Source organism: Podarcis cretensis (genome assembly GCF_951804945.1).
Source record: "Podarcis cretensis genome assembly, chromosome: 2".
Classification (NCBI taxonomy): domain Eukaryota; kingdom Metazoa; phylum Chordata; class Lepidosauria; order Squamata; family Lacertidae; genus Podarcis; species Podarcis cretensis.
Genome location: NC_137171.1, coordinates 2,265,031 through 2,284,581, shown reverse-complemented (window position 1 = coordinate 2,284,581; position 19,551 = coordinate 2,265,031). Strand labels below are relative to the sequence as shown.

At 46.2% G+C, this 19,551-nt stretch overlaps 1 protein-coding gene and 2 long non-coding RNA genes across 3 annotated transcripts in view; 2 read left to right on the top strand and 1 right to left on the bottom strand.

Annotated features, from left to right (window-relative positions):
• LOC307211338 (uncharacterized protein) overlaps window positions 1-1,862 on the top strand; it is a 32,048-nt gene extending 30,186 nt beyond the window's left edge. The window contains exon 7 of the mRNA XM_079967895.1: window positions 1,818-1,862. The gene's annotated coding sequence lies outside the window, so the exon portion shown is untranslated. The remainder of the gene's footprint in view (window positions 1-1,817) is intronic.
• LOC307211355 overlaps window positions 1-19,551 on the top strand; it is a 100,248-nt gene that overhangs the window by 38,842 nt on the left and 41,855 nt on the right. The gene's annotated exons all lie outside the window — the stretch shown is intronic.
• LOC307209788 lies at window positions 7,235-9,002 on the bottom strand. The gene is made up of 3 exons (XR_013835775.1): window positions 8,776-9,002; window positions 7,782-7,826; window positions 7,235-7,340 (listed from the first exon to the last, which is right to left on the bottom strand). It is a non-coding gene; the product is annotated as an uncharacterized lncRNA (long non-coding RNA).

The window sequence follows — 19,551 nt, the reverse complement described above, 5'->3', positions numbered from 1 at the left end:
AACATTCAGAAGAAGGAGTGTCATCTTCTTTTCAGCAGAGGGCAGCAAAAGCCAGATTGCTTAGAAGTAAAACAGAAGTACCATGCAGCCGAGAGAAAAGGCTGAACTTTTGGCATGACACCCTTATTAGGAAGGATGAACATTTATGAAGTTGACTCATTTTTACAGCTTTTAATTCAGATGCATTGGTTGTTGTAGTAAACTCAATACTTTCATGAGCGGCTCAATTCTGCTGATTATTTGTTTATTTATTTTACTATCACACACGCTCACACCCATACACATACCCATACTTAACTGATCCACATTTTGCTTGCTTCATGCAAGAGATGGTTAAGGCTGAAGTCCTGAACTCACTTACCTGGGAGTGTGCCTCATTGATTTGTGAGAAGGCACTTCTTTGACTAAAGCTGCAAAATGAGCATCAAATGAGCTTGTGAATTCCTGTTCCTGGCCTCAAATACAGTTAAACCTGCTTATCAGCAAAAGAGTGGAAAGGGGGGGGGCTCAAAGTGAAAGGCTATGTGAACAGCATCTTACAGCATGTTCCTATGGTGTCTACTCAGTGCAAGTAGATAAATAGGTACCGTACCGCTTTCTAGCGGGAAGGTAAATGGCGTTTCTGTGTGCTGCACTGGTGTTGGCTCGCCAGAGCAGCTTCGTCACACTGGCCACGTGACCTGGAAGTGTCTCCGGACAGCGCTGGCCCCCGGCCTCTTAAGCGAGATGGGCGCGCAACCCCAGAGTCGGTCACGACTGGCCCGTACGGGCAGGGGTACCTTTACCTTTTTTTACTCCCAGGTAAGTGGGGCTGGGATTGCAGGGGTGGTTAAAGTGTATTTTAAAGGCAAGTGAGGGCACTTCCAGACCATCTGTTAAATGAGCATTCATTCTGATTTGTTTGCAGAGAGAGCTGATAACCTTATGTTAAAGCAAGTGTTATCACACACCTTTCAGTTTGTTTCCCCACCATTTTTCTTATTGCAAAAAGGCCATCTTTGGAGGAAGCAGGTTTGTTGCACAAGACCTCTAGATCAAGAATAATTGTGCAATCCAGATTTGCTGGTATGTGATTGAATCCCACCCAAAAATATGGTAGATAGTTTAGGGTGCTTCCAGACTATCTCAAAATATGCTATGAGCTACATCAACATTTTGCATATGGCCATATTCGGGTTTTTTGTTTTTTTAGTTTATGAAGTTTCAGAAATATGAGATCTATTTTTTGTACACAGTCCATTTTTAATTTTTTGACTTAAGCACTTAATTCTGCTAGGTCTCAAAACATCTAGTATGAAGACTCACCCCATGGGGATGCCTCACTCTGTCCTTGCCTTGACTGCTCATAGATGACGGTTTTGTGCTCCATCTAGTGTACCTTTATGTAAGACCCATGCCAGCTTGCAGAACCCCCTGGGGCAGACCTCAGGATGCATTTCACTACCATTTGCAGATGGGAACTGTTAGACTTCAGCTGTCTGCACAGAAACAGCTCTTGGCCTCAAGGCTAGGTGGGGTCTGGGTTACCTAAGGTCTTGAGCCTGTTCATAAGCCAAGGCCAGGGTGATTTGTGTCTGGACAGAGGATCATCAGAAGTAGACAAGAGAGCAAAGATTGGCCTTGAACTGAGTTCTCTTCTCATAAGTTAGGCAGCTACTATCTAAAATAGTCTTTGCCATCTCAGTCCCAAACACAGATTAATCTGGCCATCAGCTGAGTCTAGTCCTCTGTAGAAAGATACCAGTGCCTGCCTTTAATGTAATGTTTCTCATGTGCCTAATCAGTGTTAGATTTGCCTCTCTGCTTCTACATTGCAGATAAAGCAAGAAGAATACAACAGCAGTGCCAGAACAATACACACCCAAAGACCTGTAATTTATGGACATTTTTATGTATTAGAAATTGATGGAAGATATTACATGATATATAAGTTCTGCAATGTCATATCTGCAACACTCTGAGCTTCTGTCATCTATTAAATAATATTAATATCAATAATAGTAACTAATACTACAATGTCATACCTGATACACTCTAGACATTTGCCATCTATTTAATAATATTAATGGTAACAGCAACTACGGTTTCACAGTAAATCAAAACTGAACCACTGTGGGCTTTTGCCTTCTAGTTAGTGAAGAGTGTGACCCTCAGACCCTGTCTTAGAAGCAGGGGAGGGAGGAGACAGAGGAGGGTGTAGAGACCCTCTTGCAAGTCAACCCCCCTAAGGCCCATGGGACTTCCTGCCCGTGAGAGAACATTGTTTGGGCTATTGAAACCCTTAAATCAAATCATGTTAGCTTTCTAAAGCTCATTCAGATGCTAAGCAGGCAGCTCAGCCTGCTGGGCCACGGAGACTCACCAACTGCTGAACCCTGGATGCCGCGTAATGGCAACAGTGGCTCTGATTCTGGAGAAGAGCTGGGGGAGGGGGGGGCAAACTGACGACTTCTGCCTTCAGCTGCTCGGTGTTCTCATACAGAATAGAAAATGGATCAAATGGATCACTTTGTCCAAGTCCCCCTCCAGACAGATACTTATCCAAACTTTTTATTTTCTTGAAAAAAACTTTGGCATTCCAGAGGGTCACTAACCATGTCTTGAGCTGACGCTGAACAAAATGCAGAAGCTTTCATGCCACATCCCAGGAGAAGGCACCATAGCAGTAATAATAATACTTAACATTTGCATAGCAGTATCAAGTATTCAAAGTCCATCACTCGCACTATCCAGTGACCCTTTAAGGCAGGGGTAGACAAACCTTTACAGAATCAAGGGCCACATTCCTTTATAGTCAGCCTTCCAGGGGGCCACATACCAGTGGTGGGTGGAGCCGTGGAGAGAGGTGCAAAAGTGGCTGGGGCAACTCAGGTGCTGCTCGTGGGCTTCCCACAGGCATCTGGTTGGCCACTGTGAGGAGAGGATGCTGCCGTAGATGTGCCTTTGGCCAGATCCAGCGGGATTTTTCTTATGCTTTGTTATGCTGTCATGAATAAATATACATGGAGAACCTGGAGAAATGGCTTGAGCTGCAACTGCTGTTGGGTTTCAGAGCCAATATGAGATGGCCAAAGTTGTGGGAATGAGACAAGGGGAGGTGGCCTTTACTGCCTTGGTGGATGGTTAAACTGATCGTCTTCTGTTGCAGATCCATTTGGGCAATATATAACTTTGTGGCCCTTTTCAAACCCAGAATCTTGCATCTTTTCTCACTATTCCTAGTTTTGCCCATGTGCAATCAGGTAATCCTATAACGGGCCCTTAGAAATGACATGAGTCTAGTCCCACCACCCTTGAAGTCTCAGCATCCTCAAATACAGCCTCCTTACAGGCCCGTAGGCTCTGGCCATCACAAGGGTCAGACCTGACAGCTCCTCTTCCTTTCTTGCAAAGTAGTCAGTGTTTCTCCTCTCCACAGAACAAGTTCCAGCTGTGAAAATTTTCTCTCCTTCACAACTGTTAGAACACAGGGCCATCATGCTCCTTTGTATATAGGGTGACCCTCCTTTGGTTGGGTCACCCTATATGTTCAGTGCCTAATGCAAATTCCCTTAGCTAATGGTGGCCATCCTCTCATGCATGCTTGGTTGCTGTGCTCCTCTACTTCTTAGCTCCTACAATAGAGGCTAATCCAATCTCCTGCCCTAGCCCACCCTCTCTCAAAAAGAAAAATGGAATCAAAATGCAGAAGTAAATATTGGGAAAGGACATTTCCATTGCATGCCTTTCCCCCCTTTCCCCCAGCCCCTGCACCCTATGCCCAAGAGGGCCTGAGATTCTTCATGGAAATAGAATTACTGCATATTATGTGATGGCCCTAATTGAATAGAGGCAGCTGCAGCAAATGGGCTCCGATTAGCATGACACTGGGGATGTGTGGGGAAGATACAATTAAAGGGGGAATCAGGTGTTAGCTGCTCAAGAAGCACAGCAATGGCAGGCCCTGCATCCTGCTGGCCTGGCCAGTGATCATGCTGGCCTGTCTCTTGGCCCACGCCTGTCAAGTTGAGTGATGGCACTAGCACTGTGGGGGGAAGGCAGGGATGTTTGGAGCCTGTTCTGTATGACAAAGGGCAGTGGCCAGAGGGCTCTCCTTCCTGACAGATAGAAGTGCCAAGGCTCACAGCTGCATCTCATGCAGTGGGCAGTCAGGACAGCAGTGCAAGAGGGTGGGGGCTTGTGGGAACACCGGGTGGAAGCACAAAGCAAGGGTGGCTGCAGACAGAGGAGGCTTTTTGTTATGGTTGTTTTAAAGAAGGTTGTGGACATGGGAACTAATAGGTACAAATTGGACACTTGCTTATTTAGCAAGATTCATACGCTGCTTAATCAGAAAGGTATCTCTCAGCTGTTTACATCACAGTACAAAATATTGATTGAAAATATTGATAAAAAGATTTCAGAAATTAACCAATTGATGTTAAAGGTTCTTTTGATTTGTTTTCTTGTTTATTTAATGTTGAAATGCATTAGTATTCTGGAACTATCTCCCAAGAACTTTTGGGTGATGGGAACTGATGGATTCAAGTTACATGAAATGAGATACCAACTGAACATCAGGAATAACTTTCAGACAGTAAGAGCTGTTTGACAAAAGATGGTGGATGGCTACCTGTCATGGATGCTTTAGTTGAGATCCCTGCATTGCAGGGGTTGGACTAGATGTTCCTGAGGGTCCCTTCCAACTCTACAGTTCCATACCTTCCAAGTGCCCCAGAAAAAAGGGACATCCTGCTTTTTCACATGAGATCTCAGCAACCATTTTGGGTGCCGCAACCCCCCACACCCTCGTGCTGCACTCTCACCCTGTATGGCACCCCAAGTTATGTAGGACCCCTCTCTTCCCCAGGGACTCCCCTCGTCTCTGGCTGCCCCCTTCATTGGTCCTATTCCTCTCTTCCTCTGCACAGCTACTTCTTTTGTTGTTGGACAAGGGGAATAATCACTGCAACTAATGCAGCTTTTGTCTTCCCCACCAAAAAGAGCAGAGGACCCCAAACTGGTCCTGATTGGTAGGTCCAAATTTCACATGGAATAGTGAATGGTGAGAGGATTCTCATCTCTAGGTCCTGGAGGGGAATGAATGGGTGGAGGAAGCGGGGGCACAGAGGGCGGTAGTAGGGGGGGGGGAGAAGCGCCACAAGGCCTGTTGATGTGCTGCCGGCTGACAGATGGGTCCCTGGGCCTTCTGAGGAGGTGCCGGAGGAATACAATGTGCAGCAGCGGATCCAATCAGGGGAGCATGTGTGCTGAAAGAAGAAGCCGTTTGCTGGCTCCAGCAGGGCTGGCTGGCTCAGAGTCACCAAGTCGGCGCTTGGGGCGTGTATGATAGGGCAGCCTGGGAAAGAAGACAGTCAGCTCTGGAACGGATTTAAAAAAAAGGCTCACAAATTTGGGCTCCGGTGTCAACATCTGAGCACATGGAAGGTATCTGCCAAAGGCAGTATCTGGAAACTTTCAGGAAAGCTGCATGATGCAGTGAGAGGATGCGGAGGGAAGGGGTGTCTTGCAGAAGACCCAGAGGTAGAAAGGGGATTACCCCAGGAAAGCCCAGTAGGCATGTAGGATTTGCAGGGAGATGGAGAACGGGCGAGTAAAATTGTGCTGGTCCAGGGGGGAGGTTACCGTGGGGCGAGGTCCAGGACCTGAGTTGAGGGTTGGCAGACAGTCCTCCATGGGCGAAGCGGCGTCCACAGCGAGAAGCCGGGCAAGGACAGGAACTCTGGGGAAACAGGACTGGATGCTGACCGAAACAGCTCTTCAACGACGTTGCTCCCGCAACCTGGCTGACTGGCCTTTATCTTCTCTGAGGCCAGGGGCGGTCCCAGCCTCCAGGAGACCCGCCTCTCCTGGCCTTAAGGCGAGCACTCCTCCTGGGAGAAACCAGTTCCCTTTGCCTCTCTGCCCTGAGCCTCTGCAGTTCAGGAGAGGCTGAAGGGTTACTGGACCCAGGGGGAGACTCACCTGTAGGCACTGAGTCCTCAGCCACCTCCGGAGCCAGAGTGGATTCACCTGGTGCTTGCTCCTGAGGATCCGGCACAGGTGCAGGCGCTTCAGGATCAAGACAGTGATCTACCCATTGGATTGACCAGAGTTCTTGAGCTTTTTTTGGGGGTGAGGGATGATCCAAAGTTGTTGAGCTGCTTAGGTGCATAGAGTCAAATGCCAATGATTTGCTTGACTAGAACTTTATTGATCAATTGGTATAGATATGTGGCAATCTACCAGGATGGCAAACACCAGGATGTCAAAGCCTCCTTCATTCTCTAGACCAGGGCTGTCCAGCTTCCAAGAGACTGCGATCTACTCCCACTATAAAAAAAATGACAGTGATCTACCCATTGGATTGACCAGAGTTCTTGAGCTTTTTTGGGGGGGAGGGATGAGCCAAAGTTGTTGAGCTGCTTTGGGGGGGGGGCATCAGGATCCCGTAATCGACCAGGATCGACCAGGACCAGGGACATCCCACGACCGACCTGTTGGAAAGGACTGCTCTAGACCATGCAGAAGTCCAATTGTACCATTGCTGCAAATATCTGAAACTGAACATGACTTAAAGTCAACATTCTTAATACAGCAACATTCACCATACAGAAGAAACTGAAGGACTGGACAGGTGTTGTTTCATTTCATGTCTGGGGCAGAAGTTCAAGGAAGGAATGGGAAACTTGTGGCCCTCCAGATAGTGCCCAGTACCTTATGACTTGGAGCTGCTTACCCATGGCTAATCAGTTCCTGTTGCTTGGAGCCTGGAGATCCACGAGCCTCTCTCCTCAGTTCTCTGGTGCCTATCAAGAAAAGTTCAGCAGGGTTAACTTCTTCACTACTACCATTCTCCTCACCTCCCAGTAATCCTGTTGCATCTCTCTCCCGGCCTTTGTCTCCCTTCCCCGCAGCCTCCCAAGGCCACACACCCACATCTTTTTAATGGAAGGTGGAAATGGCCATAGCAGTTATACTTTCTTGTGGAAACTTGTGCAAAATACATTGCAGGGGCCTGGCAGAACGTCTGTCACAGTATGGCATTGAATTCCACCCTCTGTCTGCTGGCACATGAGCTCTTCTAGACTGAGCAGCCCTAGAGCAGTTTCCTTGCATTGCATTTGCATTTTAAAAAACCTCATCCACTTCTCTCCACATCACATTGGGACTTTCCCCCTCTCATGCTCATCACACAAGCTTGTTTTGAAAAATGCTCCCCACTTGCAATGTCCTCCAACACTTACCTTTTCATCCCAAAATGGGCGTAGCCATTTGAGTTAAAAGTTCACCAAATGCTTCAGAGGTACTGCCAAGCACACCGGCCAGATCTGTGAGGAATGCGCGTGCAGAAATTGCCCCTGGGTGCCATGGAAAAAATAATAATTAGTCCCTTCTGTGAATTGCTTCAAATGGCTTGATTTCCACACTGGACAGCCCTGATCCCTTCCCACCCCAGCAATTGCCCCTTCAACTCCAAAAGCTTGAGATGAGATGTGGTGGGATGGGGGGTTGTTTCAGAAATATTATTTTTTAAATCTTTCACTATTTTCTTCCTTTGAGGTGCTGTCTCTGTCTCTAACGTTTCAGTAGTTGGCTCAGAGTCTGAGCTATAGAAGATTTCCCAGCCATTTGCAGGATTGCTTAGCACAAAAAGTGTCTGCTCACCTCTCCATGTATTATGCTGTTTTGTTTCTAGTTCATCTTACAGTGGACCTACTTTTTAGGATTTCCACACACATTAACATCAGTCACCAAGTTAGGCTCAGTGCCCTTTGCACCAGGGGTGTCAATCTGCTTACCAGGACCGGAGCTGGATCGGGACTCTCGAGCAGCATTGCTGGAATCTAGACGAGATGGGTGTAAATGTTCTTTTTTAAATAATAATAAAAAAGTTCACAGAAAGACAGCATTTCAGTGCATCTTTCTCCTAAAATACACGTTTGGACAAATATATACATTTTTACAAGAAATTTCCCCTAATGCAATGCATTTGACTATGTTGTTTTCACTAGTCTGTGCATTTTCATTTTCTCTTCCCCAGAATTTTGTACACATTTTTTGGTTGGAGAATGGCATTGCAAAACCTGGAGAAGTGCAAATCTGAGAATCGTAGAGTTGGGAGGGACCATGAGGCTCATCTAGTCCAACCTCCTGCAATGTGTGAATATTTTGCTCAATGGGGGGCTCAGACCCATGAACCTGAGTAAGAATTTTGTGATCCATCAACTGAGCTATCCCAGAAGTGTGAATGTTGAAGGATAATTGAACTTCTGCTCGTATAAATTAGGCAGTTTCACATTAAAATGCAAACAAAATACAATTTCCCCCCCATCTCTGGAAAAAAATCACCAGTGTTCAACTACCCATGATAAAATCCCTCAAGAGTTAGCTTGGAATTGACCCAGTGTCTATGAGCTATTTTAGTAAGCATTTGTAAAGAATTTGTGTGTGTGTGTTTTCTCTCCTGGGTTATAATATTAATACATATACAGTGGTACCTCAGGTTACAGATGCTTCAGGTTACAGACTCCGCTAACCCAGAAACAGTACCTCAGGCTAATAACTTTGCTTCAGGATGAGAACAGAAATTGTGCTCCTGCAGCGCAGCGCATAATACCTGAGCATTATGAGCTGGGCAGATTTGTGTTTCAAATCAGGTAAATAAAAACATTTGGCATGGTCACTAAACACAGAACTGTTTCTTTCATACTGGACACCTGTAGAGGTTTCTCACAGCAGGACAGAAAACATCCCAAATAAGAAACACTTCCTGGGTGGCCTCTCCCTACTTACCCACAGCAACAAAAGCCCAAGTAGAAGTTGCCAGCAGGAGAAGGATCCAAAGAGTCTTCATTGCAGAAACACAGACAGCAGCCTCAATGTTTCTTGACACTCAAGATGCTGTGATGAAGCCAGAATACTGATTGACACTGAGCAGAGTACCTACACTGCTGACTTTATGTAAGTGACAGAAACCAATCAAAAGAGCTAGCAAAGAAATATTATGAGCTTAGTTGAGATATTGCATCATAATGATGTTAATTATGGAGAAAACTGTCAGTGTGTATAAATAAATACAGGATGCCCTGAGGATGAATGCCACCATTTACATAAACTGGAGTGGAGATGGGATTAGCCAGGACATGACAAATTGGCCATTATCCACAAATCTGGCTCCTGAAAGCTAGGGGTAGCTTTTGTAATTTCGGGATGTCCCATTTAAATTGGGGTGGTTGAGCAGGGATTAGAAGCCTGTGACCCTCCATATGTTATTGGACTCCAAATTGCATCGGCTCCAGTTAGCATGACCCACCGTAATGCATCTAAAGGGCCACAGATTCCCTATTCCTATTGTTGAATATGCCTTGGCTCCAGTTATTCTACCAAGCAGAGCATCAGGATTACCAGGGCAGTTGATGGGTGGTACTTTGCACCCAATTCCAGATTGGAGGGAAGATTTTCTTTCTTTCTATGTAGTAAATCTGCAAATCTTTAAAGTCCCACAAGACTCAGTTGTTTTTGTTCTAGCAGCCTTTCATAGTTACCCTGCAGGAATTTGTCACTGCAAGGCTGTAACGGTCATATTAACTGCCTCTTGTATATGCTAAGTGAATGAGAGCAATGCCACACTTCTATTTGGATTTAAGATTAAAATTTACAGTTCCTGGATATAACAAAACAGTTCCTGGATATTTACCAGCACGTGTAGACACAAAGTCAGAAAAGCTAAAGCACAGAATGAACTCAGGCTGGCTAGAGAGGTTAAAAGCAACAAAAAAAGGCTTTTATGGGTATGTTTGTAGCAAAAGGAAGAAGAAAGAAACAGTGGGGTCACTCAGAGGAGAAGATGGTGAAATGCAAACAGGGGACACAGAAAGGGCTGAACTCCTCAATGCCTTCTTTGCCTCAGTCTTCTCCGATAAAGAAAACAATGCCCGACCTGAAGAATTTGGAGCAAATGATTCAGCAGAGGAAACACAGCCCAGAATAACTAAGGAGATAGTACAAGAATACTTGGCTAGTTTAGATGTATACTGGACCCAGGGGGAGACTCACCTGTAGGCACTGAGTCCTCAACCACCTCTGGAGCCAGAGTGGATTCACCTGGTTCCTGCTCCTGAGGATCCAGCACAGGTGCAGGCGCTTCAAGGATCAAGGCCCTGCCCCAGCTCAGCTGGCCCTGGAGGCGGGGACTCCTGTGCAGGCTGGGATTCCTCCGGTTCAGCCTCTGAATCGGATTCCCAGGCCATCACAAAAATACACAGTGACATACAGGTACTTAATAAAGCTGCAATTGCAGACAAAGAAGCATCATTTGGTAGATCAGGCTTCATGCTGGGTAGTGGAATTCCATTTTGTAAATCCAGATTATCATTCTCATTTGCAGAATGGAATTGGTACAGGACAATAAGAATCGCTCCTTCTAACAGCAAACTCAGGGGGGAAGTGACGACAGAAATGGAACCAGTGCAGGGTCGCTGAAGGCATTTCCAGGCCATTGCTGTGATCAGGATTCAAGCACATGCTCGAAAATTCAGATAACAGAATTATAGTTATTTGCGAGTCTTTCCCCCCAAAGATGGAAGTTTCTGCATTAAGGAAAGTAACAGAGAGTAGCACTTGGCTTGGTGGGACTTCGTCTAAACTCCCTGCCAGCAAATCAGGATGAATGCTCATTGTCTAACCTCCTCAGAGGGAAATCAGGATGAATGCTCAATAAACACAAACCAACCCGAGAAACAAGGGAGATGTATTAGCATGCTCAGGGGAACCATGTAGTCTGCAGAAGCAGAAAAAAAAACAACCCTAAGGGAATAGCACTTTCCCCCCCTCCCCTCCAGACCCCCCCCCCCGGCGCAATGAGGACTACTAACCACATTTACTGTCAGCAGAGCTTGCAGGGCAGCAGCTGAAGAAGAAGCAAAAAGGGTTTTCTTGTGCGTGTGTTTCTTTGTGGCTGATTAGCTGCTCTCCCTGTGCAAAGGTCAGAGGGGGCAGGGTTTCTGTTGAGGCAGGTGATTAGCTGTGGGAGGAGCTTATCAGAGTTTGCAGGGCAGTGGCGCGCGCAGTTTGATCCATCTTTTAGATTTAGGGGAGCTAGTCTCAAACGTTTGTTGGGGGAGACCTAGGGTTTTTTTGGGGGGGGGGGAGTTATTTGTCCTGTCTTCACGTTTTTTATGATGGAGGACCGCTGTAGCCACCCCCAATGACACGTTCTCAAGATGGAGGGGGAGGGAACAGCTGCAGTTGCCTGCAGTTCCTGTGCATTGTGATGGCCTGGGAATCGGATTCAGAAGCTGAAGCAGAGGAATCCCAGCCTGCACAGGAGTCCCCACCTCTGTGCTGGATCCTCAGGAGCAGGAACCAGGTGAATCCACTCTGGCTCCAGAGGTGGTTGAGGACTCAGTGCCTACAGGTGAGTCTCCCCCTGGGTCCAGTAATCCTTCAGCCTCTCCTGAACTGCAGAGGCTCAGGGCAGAGAGGCGAAGGGAACTGGTTTCTCCCAGGAGGAGTGCTTGCCTTCAGGCCAGGAGAGGCGGGTCTCCTGGGGGCCGGGACCGCCCCTGGCCTCAGAGAAGATAAAGGCCAGTCAGCCCGGTCCCAGGTTGCGGGAGCAACGTCGTTGATGAGCTGTTTTGGTCAGCATCCAGTCCTGTTTCCCCCAGAGTTCCTGTCCTTGCCCGGCTTCCCTCTGTGGACCCCGCTTCGCCCGAGGAGGACTGTCTGCCGACCCTCAACTCAGGTCCTGGACCTCGCCCCATGGTAACCTTCCCCCCCCCCGGACCAGCACAGCCATCTTGCCATCTTGCCAAAGGTTGCAGGCAGCTTTACCTGCAGCAATTGCATGTAGATTGCCCTCTTAGAAGACAAAGTCCAGCAACTGGAGGAACGTGTAGCTACACTCCAAATAATTAGAGAGCTGGAGCTCTTCTTGGAAGCAACAGAGCACACCATCTCCACCAAGGAGGAGACAGGGGACTCCCCTGAGAAGGAGGCTAGTTCACCAACACAGGAGCCAGATATATGGAGAAACGTGACTCAAAGAATTAGGAGGCCCAGGGTTCGCTCTGATTGTTTAGAAATACACAATCGCTTTGAGGTCCTCTCCCCTAGCATGGAAGACAAAGAGCAGACTCCATTTGAGGATCTCTCCCTCATTACAGTCGATCAGGTATATGAAGACGAGCAGCAAAGTCAGTCCTCAGGGAATGTGCAGGCGACCTTGGAATGGACAGCTCACGGAAGAACCCCGACCAAACCTAAGAGGAGGCGTGTAGTGGTGATAGGGGATTCCCTACTGAGGGGAACAGAAGCAGTGATCTGTGGGCCTGACAAGATGTCTCGGGAAGTGTGCTGTCTCCCCGGGGCTAAGATCCAAGATGTAACTGAACAACTGCAAGGAATCATAAAACCCACTGACAAATACCCCTTCCTCTTGGTTCATGTGGGAACCAATGACACTGCAAGCCATAGCCTCCAGAAGATCAAAAGAGATTATGAGGCTCTGGGCAGGAAATTGAAGCAATTAAATGCACAAATTGTCATCTCATCTGTCCTCCCAGTTGAACGACGTGGCCCAGGGAGAGAGGGAAAAATAGTGGAAGTGAACAGCTGGCTTTGCAAATGGTGTAAACAGGAACGGTTTGGATTCTTAGATCACGGACTGCAGTTTCTTGAAGATGGACTTCTGGCAAGCGATGGGCTGCACCTCACAACGGTTGGGAGGAATGTTTTTGCCAAAAATCTCAGAAACCTCATCAGGAGGGCTTTAAACTGACTAATGTGGGGGAGGGAGACAGTGCTCCTGAAGGTAGGAGTCTATCAATTGATGAAGATGATCATCCAAATGTCATAGACCAAATGGAGCAAACAGCACGCAGACCTAGTGGTGGGAGGAAAAAATCCTTAAATAAGAGACACGGGGGAATGATTAATGGACTTCAACATCTGTACACTAATGCACAAAGCATGGGAAATAAACAAGATGAGCTTGAGCTCTTGGTACAGCAAACTAAATATGACATAATAGGCATCACTGAAACCTGGTGGGATAAGTCCCACGATTGGAATGTAATAATGGAGGGATACAATCTATTTCAGAGAAACAGACCAGACAAGAAAGGAGGAGGAGTGGCGTTATATGTCAGGGATGTGTATACCTGTGAAGAGATCCAAGATTCAGAACCTCAAAGCCAAAGTGAGAGCATTTGGGTCAAAATTAAGGGAGAGAAGAATAACAGGGACCTCATTGTGGGAGTTTACTATAGATCCCCAAGCCAAACGGAGGACATAGATGATGCCTTCCTGGAACAGCATGCAAAAGGAAGGGAGATAGTAGTAATGGGGGACTCCAATTACCTGGATATTTGTTGGATGTCAAACTCAGCCAAGAGCATAAGGTCAAACAGATTCCTCACTGGCCTTGCAGACAACTTCATTGTCCAGAAAGTGGGAGAAGCAACAAGAGGAACAGCCATTTTAGATCTGGTCCTAACCAATGTTGATGACCTGGTTAGTGGGGTAGAAGTGGAAGGATCATTAGGCGCGAGTGATCATGCTCTTCTGAAGTTTACTATACAGCGGAAAGGAGCAGCCAAGCTTACTAGGACTCAATTTCTTGACTTGGCTGGGAGTTTGTTAAGAGGGAGATAGTAAAAGCACAACTTGAGGCAATACCAATGAGACGGAAACATGGAAGGTGCCTAAAGAAGCCAGGGTGGCTATCTAAAGAACTTTTAACTGAGTTAAGATTAAAAAAGGATGTGTACAAAAAATGGAAAAGGGGGGAAACCACCAAAGAGGAATTCAAACAAATAGCCAGCACGTGTAGACACAAAGTCAGAAAAGCTAAAGCACAGAATGAACTCAGGCTTGCTAGAGAGGTTAAAAGCAACAAAAAAAGGCTTTTATGGGTATGTTTGTAGCAAAAGGAAGAAGAAAGAAACAGTGGGGTCACTCAGAGGAGAAGATGGTGAAATGCAAACAGGGGACACAGAAAGGGCTGAACTCCTCAATGCCTTCTTTGCCTCAGTCTTCTCCGATAAAGAAAACAATGCCCAACCTGAAGAATTTGGAGCGAATGATTCAGCAGAGGAAACACAGCCCAGAATAACTAAGGAGATAGTACAAGAATACTTGGCTAGTTTAGATGTATTCAAGTCTCCAGGGCCAGATGAACTGCATCCAAGAGTATTAAAAGAACTGGCAGATGTGATCTCAGAACCACTGGCAGTCATCTTTGAGAATTCCTGGAGAACAGGCGAAGTCCCGGCAGACTGGAGGAGGGCAAATGTTGTCCCTATTTTCAAAAAGGGGAAAAGAGAGGATCCAAATAATTACCGCCCAGTCAGTCTGACATCAATACCAGGGAAGATTCTGGAGCAGATCATTAAGCAAACAGTCTGTGAGCACCTAGAAAGGAATGCTGTGATCACCAATAGTCAGCATGGATTTCTGAAAAATAAGTCATGTCAGACTAACCTGATCTCATTTTTTGACAGAATTACAAGCCTGGTAGATGAGGGGAACACAGTGGATGTAGCCTACCTTGATTTCAGCAAGGCATTTGACAAGGTGCCCCATGATATTCTTGTAAAGAAGCTGGTAAAATGCGGACTTGACTGTGCTACCACTCAGTGGATTTGTAACTGGCTGACTGACCGAACCCAAAGGGTGCTCATCAATGGTTCCTCTTCATCCTGGAGAAGAGTGACTAGTGGGGTGCCACAGGGTTCTGTCTTGGGCCCGGTCTTATTCAACATCTTTATCAACGACTTGGATGATGGACTCAAGGGCATCCTGATCAAATTTGCAGATGACACCAAACTGGGAGGGGTGGCTAACACCCCAGAGGACAGGATCACACTTCAAAACGACCTTGACAGATTAGAGAACTGGGCCAAAACAAACAAGATGAATTTTAACAGGGAGAAATGTAAAGTATTGCACTTGGGCAAAAAAAATGAGAGGCACAAATACAAGATGGGTGACCCCTGGCTTGAGAGCAGTACATGTGAAAAGGATCTAGGAGTCTTGGTTGACCACAAACTTGACATGAGCCAACAGTGTGACGCGGCAGCTAAAAAAGCCAATGCAATTCTGGGCTGCATCAATAGGAGTATAGCATCTAGATCAAGGGAAGTAATAGTGCCACTGTATTCTGCTCTGGTCAGACCTCACCTGGAGTACTGTGTCCAGTTCTGGGCACCACAGTTCAAGAAGGACACTGACAAACTGGAACGTGTCCAGAGGAGGGCAACCAAAATGGTCAAAGGCCTGGAAACGATGCCTTATGAGGAACGGCTAAGGGAGCTGGGCATGTTTAGCCTGGAGAAGAGGAGGTTAAGGGGTGATATGATAGCCATGTTCAAATATATAAAAGGATGTCACATAGAGGAGGGAGAAAGGTTGTTTTCTGCTGCTCCAGAGAAGCGGACACGGAGGAATGGATCCAAACTCCAAGAAAGAAGATTCCACCTAAACAATAGGAAGAACTTCCTGACAGTAAGAGCTGTTCGACAGTGGAATTTGCTGCCAAGGAGTGTGGTGGAGTCTCCTTCTTTGGAGGTCTTTAAGCAGAGGCTTGACAACCATATGTCAGGAGTGCTCTGATGGTGTTTCCTGCTTGGCAGGGGGTTGGACTCGATGGCCCTTGTGGTCTCTTCCAACTCTATGATTCTATGATTCTATGAAAAAGAAAAATGGAAAACTGTGGAGTTGGGTTGGTTGAGTGTTTGCTGGAAGAGGATCATCTTGATAGACAACAGTTTTGTGGCTTGGTTGCTTTGTGTGATACAATACTTTCTAAAGGTAGTAGGTACATATGGGAACATGTACTCCACAAGGAAATGGAATCCCCAGCCATACAGAGCTCTAAGACATTTTATATTTTTGTTCTCCCCCACCTTCATCACTCATGACTGCCACCAGGAAGGGACAGAGACTGCAAACTGCACAGTTACCCGGATGGAAACATATTGCAGTGCCTGGGGTGAAGCTCTTTCGCCTGAGATTAACTGCCAGACCCTGAGAGAGCAGCAGAGACAGCAGCAAAGTAATGCAAGGACCGGGGAAATAGCATGGCAGAGCCCTATGTGCACATTTGTTAAAAGCTTTTAAAGGAAAGCTGGCTGGTATGTTAAGGGAGGACCCAATAAAGTGGTTAGAGTGTCAAATTGGGACCTGGGAGTCCAGGATTCAAATCTACACTCAGCCATGCTGTTATTTTCTGTGTTGCTTTGAGCGGTTTTTGGTGCAGTTTGTCCATAATTTTGAGCCATGTGTGTGGAAGGAGATTGATAATTAAATAAATAACTAAGGAGCGGGAGAACCATGAACTTCACTTTGAGGTCCCTGGAAGCAAGCTAGGTACTAATAAAAAATAGTAATAAATACTTAGGGCTTTATGTACATGCTTAGACATGCACATAGAGCTCCTCCACACGAGAGAGGACCAATCATGCTGGCTATGATGGGAAAATACCCCCCCCCTGCAGCTGCCTGGGGAGTATTAAAGCAGGCTGTGTATCCCATTTGTGGGAAGGATGTTTTACACAGAAAATCAGCATTGCAGGGCATATAGCTGAGTGTAGACTTTTCCCTGATACTCTGTTTTCTGTCTGCAGGGAGGGTCCTGGTCCCACAGGAAAAGAGAGCGCCTTGACTGCGAGCTTCCTGGCCAGAGAGGGACTAAGGAAGAGGAGATTCCCCCCATTAAGTCTGACAGATGTGGGGCCTCTTGACAATAGGATTAGCCCCCTGGCACGTGGGCTCCTCAAGCTCTGCTTTGAAGGGGAAACAATGGGCTGGCAGCTCTCTGCTCTGTTCACCAGGAGTCACTCGTGCAGACATGAGGGCTTCTCATTCTGTGAGTTCAAATCCTTGCTCCTTTGCATGCACCATCCGGGAAACACACAAACAGGAATATTTGTATTCATGCACCCCTCCAACTGCCAGCGTTTTCTCATTGGCTGCTGCCTCTCTTGCTTTTGTCTCCTGCCAAAGGAAAGGCACCCTCTGAACCTGTTGGAACCATCTGCTGGTGGAGGGGGAAGTGGCACAAGCAAAGCGAGTGCCTCAACAGGCAGATTGATGGGCCGCAATCTGTTCTCTGCTACACACACACACACACACACACACACAGACCCTTCCCTCCCTGAGCATCCCAGTCTGGAGATGAAGAGGACATAACACCACCCATCAGCTAATGAATTAATTAGTAGTCCTGATAATCCCAGACTCCGAGAGGGCAAGCTCTGTGTGAGATGATGATAACTTGAACTGAGTGTGCCTGGTGTTGGCATGTGGGAGAGAGAAGCACATGCCATATAGACCCTCTTAGGAGCTCAAACCAGTAATTACATTCAGCAGGGAGCCTGGTGAATCTGGCTGGTGCTACTAATAACAGAGAAGGGAGAGTTAATGGCAATGGCAAGTCACCTGCTCCCATCCCACCTTTCTGCTGCCCCGTCACAAGGATGTTCAGCAGAGAGCCAGCTGTGGCAAAACAGACTTCATTCTCACCCTTCAGTGCAATTCTGAGCATGTTGTTTAATCAGAAGTAAGTCCCGTTGTGGCTTACTTCCTAGTACAGGGATGGGGTCCTCCAGATGATCCTGGACTCCAACTCCCATCAGCCTCAGCCAGGAACATCTGAAGGGCCAAAGTTTCCTCATTCCTGTCCTCATAAGTAAGTCTGCTTAAGACGGCGACCATCATGGATGCTGTTGAGAGTGACAATTCTGCGTCTCCTCCTCTCTGCCCTATTTCATAAGGCAAAATATATGAAGTCATGTTATTTTGGTAGTTTGTACCTGTTGCGCTTCTTTGTCTGCCATGGAAATCAATGACACAATGGCAACATAAATGTTAGCAGGGAAAGGTGGATGAAGAGATGTGGGGTCTTCTTTTCAGCAGTTGCTAAGCATTTTCTGTCATTTATAATTATTGCCTCAACTTCCACTGTTAAAAAAACTGCAAGGTTTCTAGTCCTCATGGATTATTACAAAAGGTTTGAAATGGTGTGGATCATGCTAGTGAGGAAGACAGAGGTAATATTTCTAGTGCTTGGGGCGGGGGGACTTCACATCTCTAGTGTTCCTGCTTCTGCCATAACAAAAAAAAGTTCTGCCCCAGAGGACAGGAAGAGATTAATGGGTTTAAGTCACAAGTGCCTGGTGTTTGATTTTAGCTGAATAGAGGAAACTCCTCAATGGTAACGACCTATACTGTAAGACCCCTGCCAACTCTATCTCTATTATTCTGCATGTTCACAAGAGGTGAGGAAGAGAGAGAGAAGCGTAATAGCTGGTGTTGGTGCAGGACATGGTGAACATCCACCTGAAACATGTAATGGTCTTCAAGTTGATGTTTCAGGAAGCTCTTAACAAATTAAGATAAGATACGGTAATTAGGATGAAAATGCAGTAAATCTCCCTATGCAATTAAAGCCAGTGAATAAATCTATTGCCCAACCTCTCTTACGGTATATTCTTGCTGTGTGTGTGTTCATGCACACACACACTGAAAAGTTAAACATTGGTAAGCAAGACTAAATATTTAGAACTGTATAAAAAATTTAAAAAATTGTCCAGTAGCACCTTAGAGACCAACTAAGTTTGTTCTTGGTATAAGCTTTCATGTGCATGCACACTTCTTCAGATACAAACAAAAGCTTATACCAAGATCAAACTTAGTTGGTCTCTAAGGTGCTACTGGACATTTTTAATTTTTTTAAATATATATTTCAACTGTGTCAGACTAACACAGCTACTTACCTGTATTTAGAACTGGATAGAGGTGGGTGAACATGAGACACTCTTCTGAACAGAAGTGAGTGGAATTTTTAACATTTTGTATTTTTATCAATTTAATTTTAGTTTTTTGTCATCTGTTTGCATTTATCATCACATACTCTAGGAAACTACCAACATGTGTGAGCAGCATGCATGCATATAAGACAAGATAGGTTTCATGCCAAACATGACATTTAGCCTTGTCACAGCAGGACTTAATTTGAGACAAGGCTCACTGGGGCTTTGCCTGTCCCCTGGTAGCTGAGCTTGGCCTTCTTAGGCATGAAATAATGGTAAAGTTTGTACATTTGAGCATGGATGAGCATGGAAGTAAGGCAATCAATGTCTCCTAGTAATGACTGCTATATATTACCTCCAGAGCCAGAGGCAATATGCCTATGGTTGCCACTTGCTGGGAATGACAGGTGGTCCTTCTAGAAGACTTTCCAGAGACATATGGATAACCACTTTGGGAAACTAGAAGTGCCTTTGGTCTGATCCAGCAGGGCCCTTCTTGTGTTCAGGTACAGAGTCCTCAGCACTGAATGGCTGCAATAAAATGCCCACAGCAGTCAGGGCTTACAAGGCACCACCTCTCATTTTAGAAACTAAACATCATTTCCCACATAGTAGGATTTTAAATGCCTTAAGTGGTGTTAGCATTGTCCTTCCTCCCCCTCTGCTAACAAGGCTTAATCTGAGCTAGGGTGTTAAAGAAAGCTTTAACTCCACAATATATCTACATAACGGCCTCGGAACACGTGCAGGTTTTCTC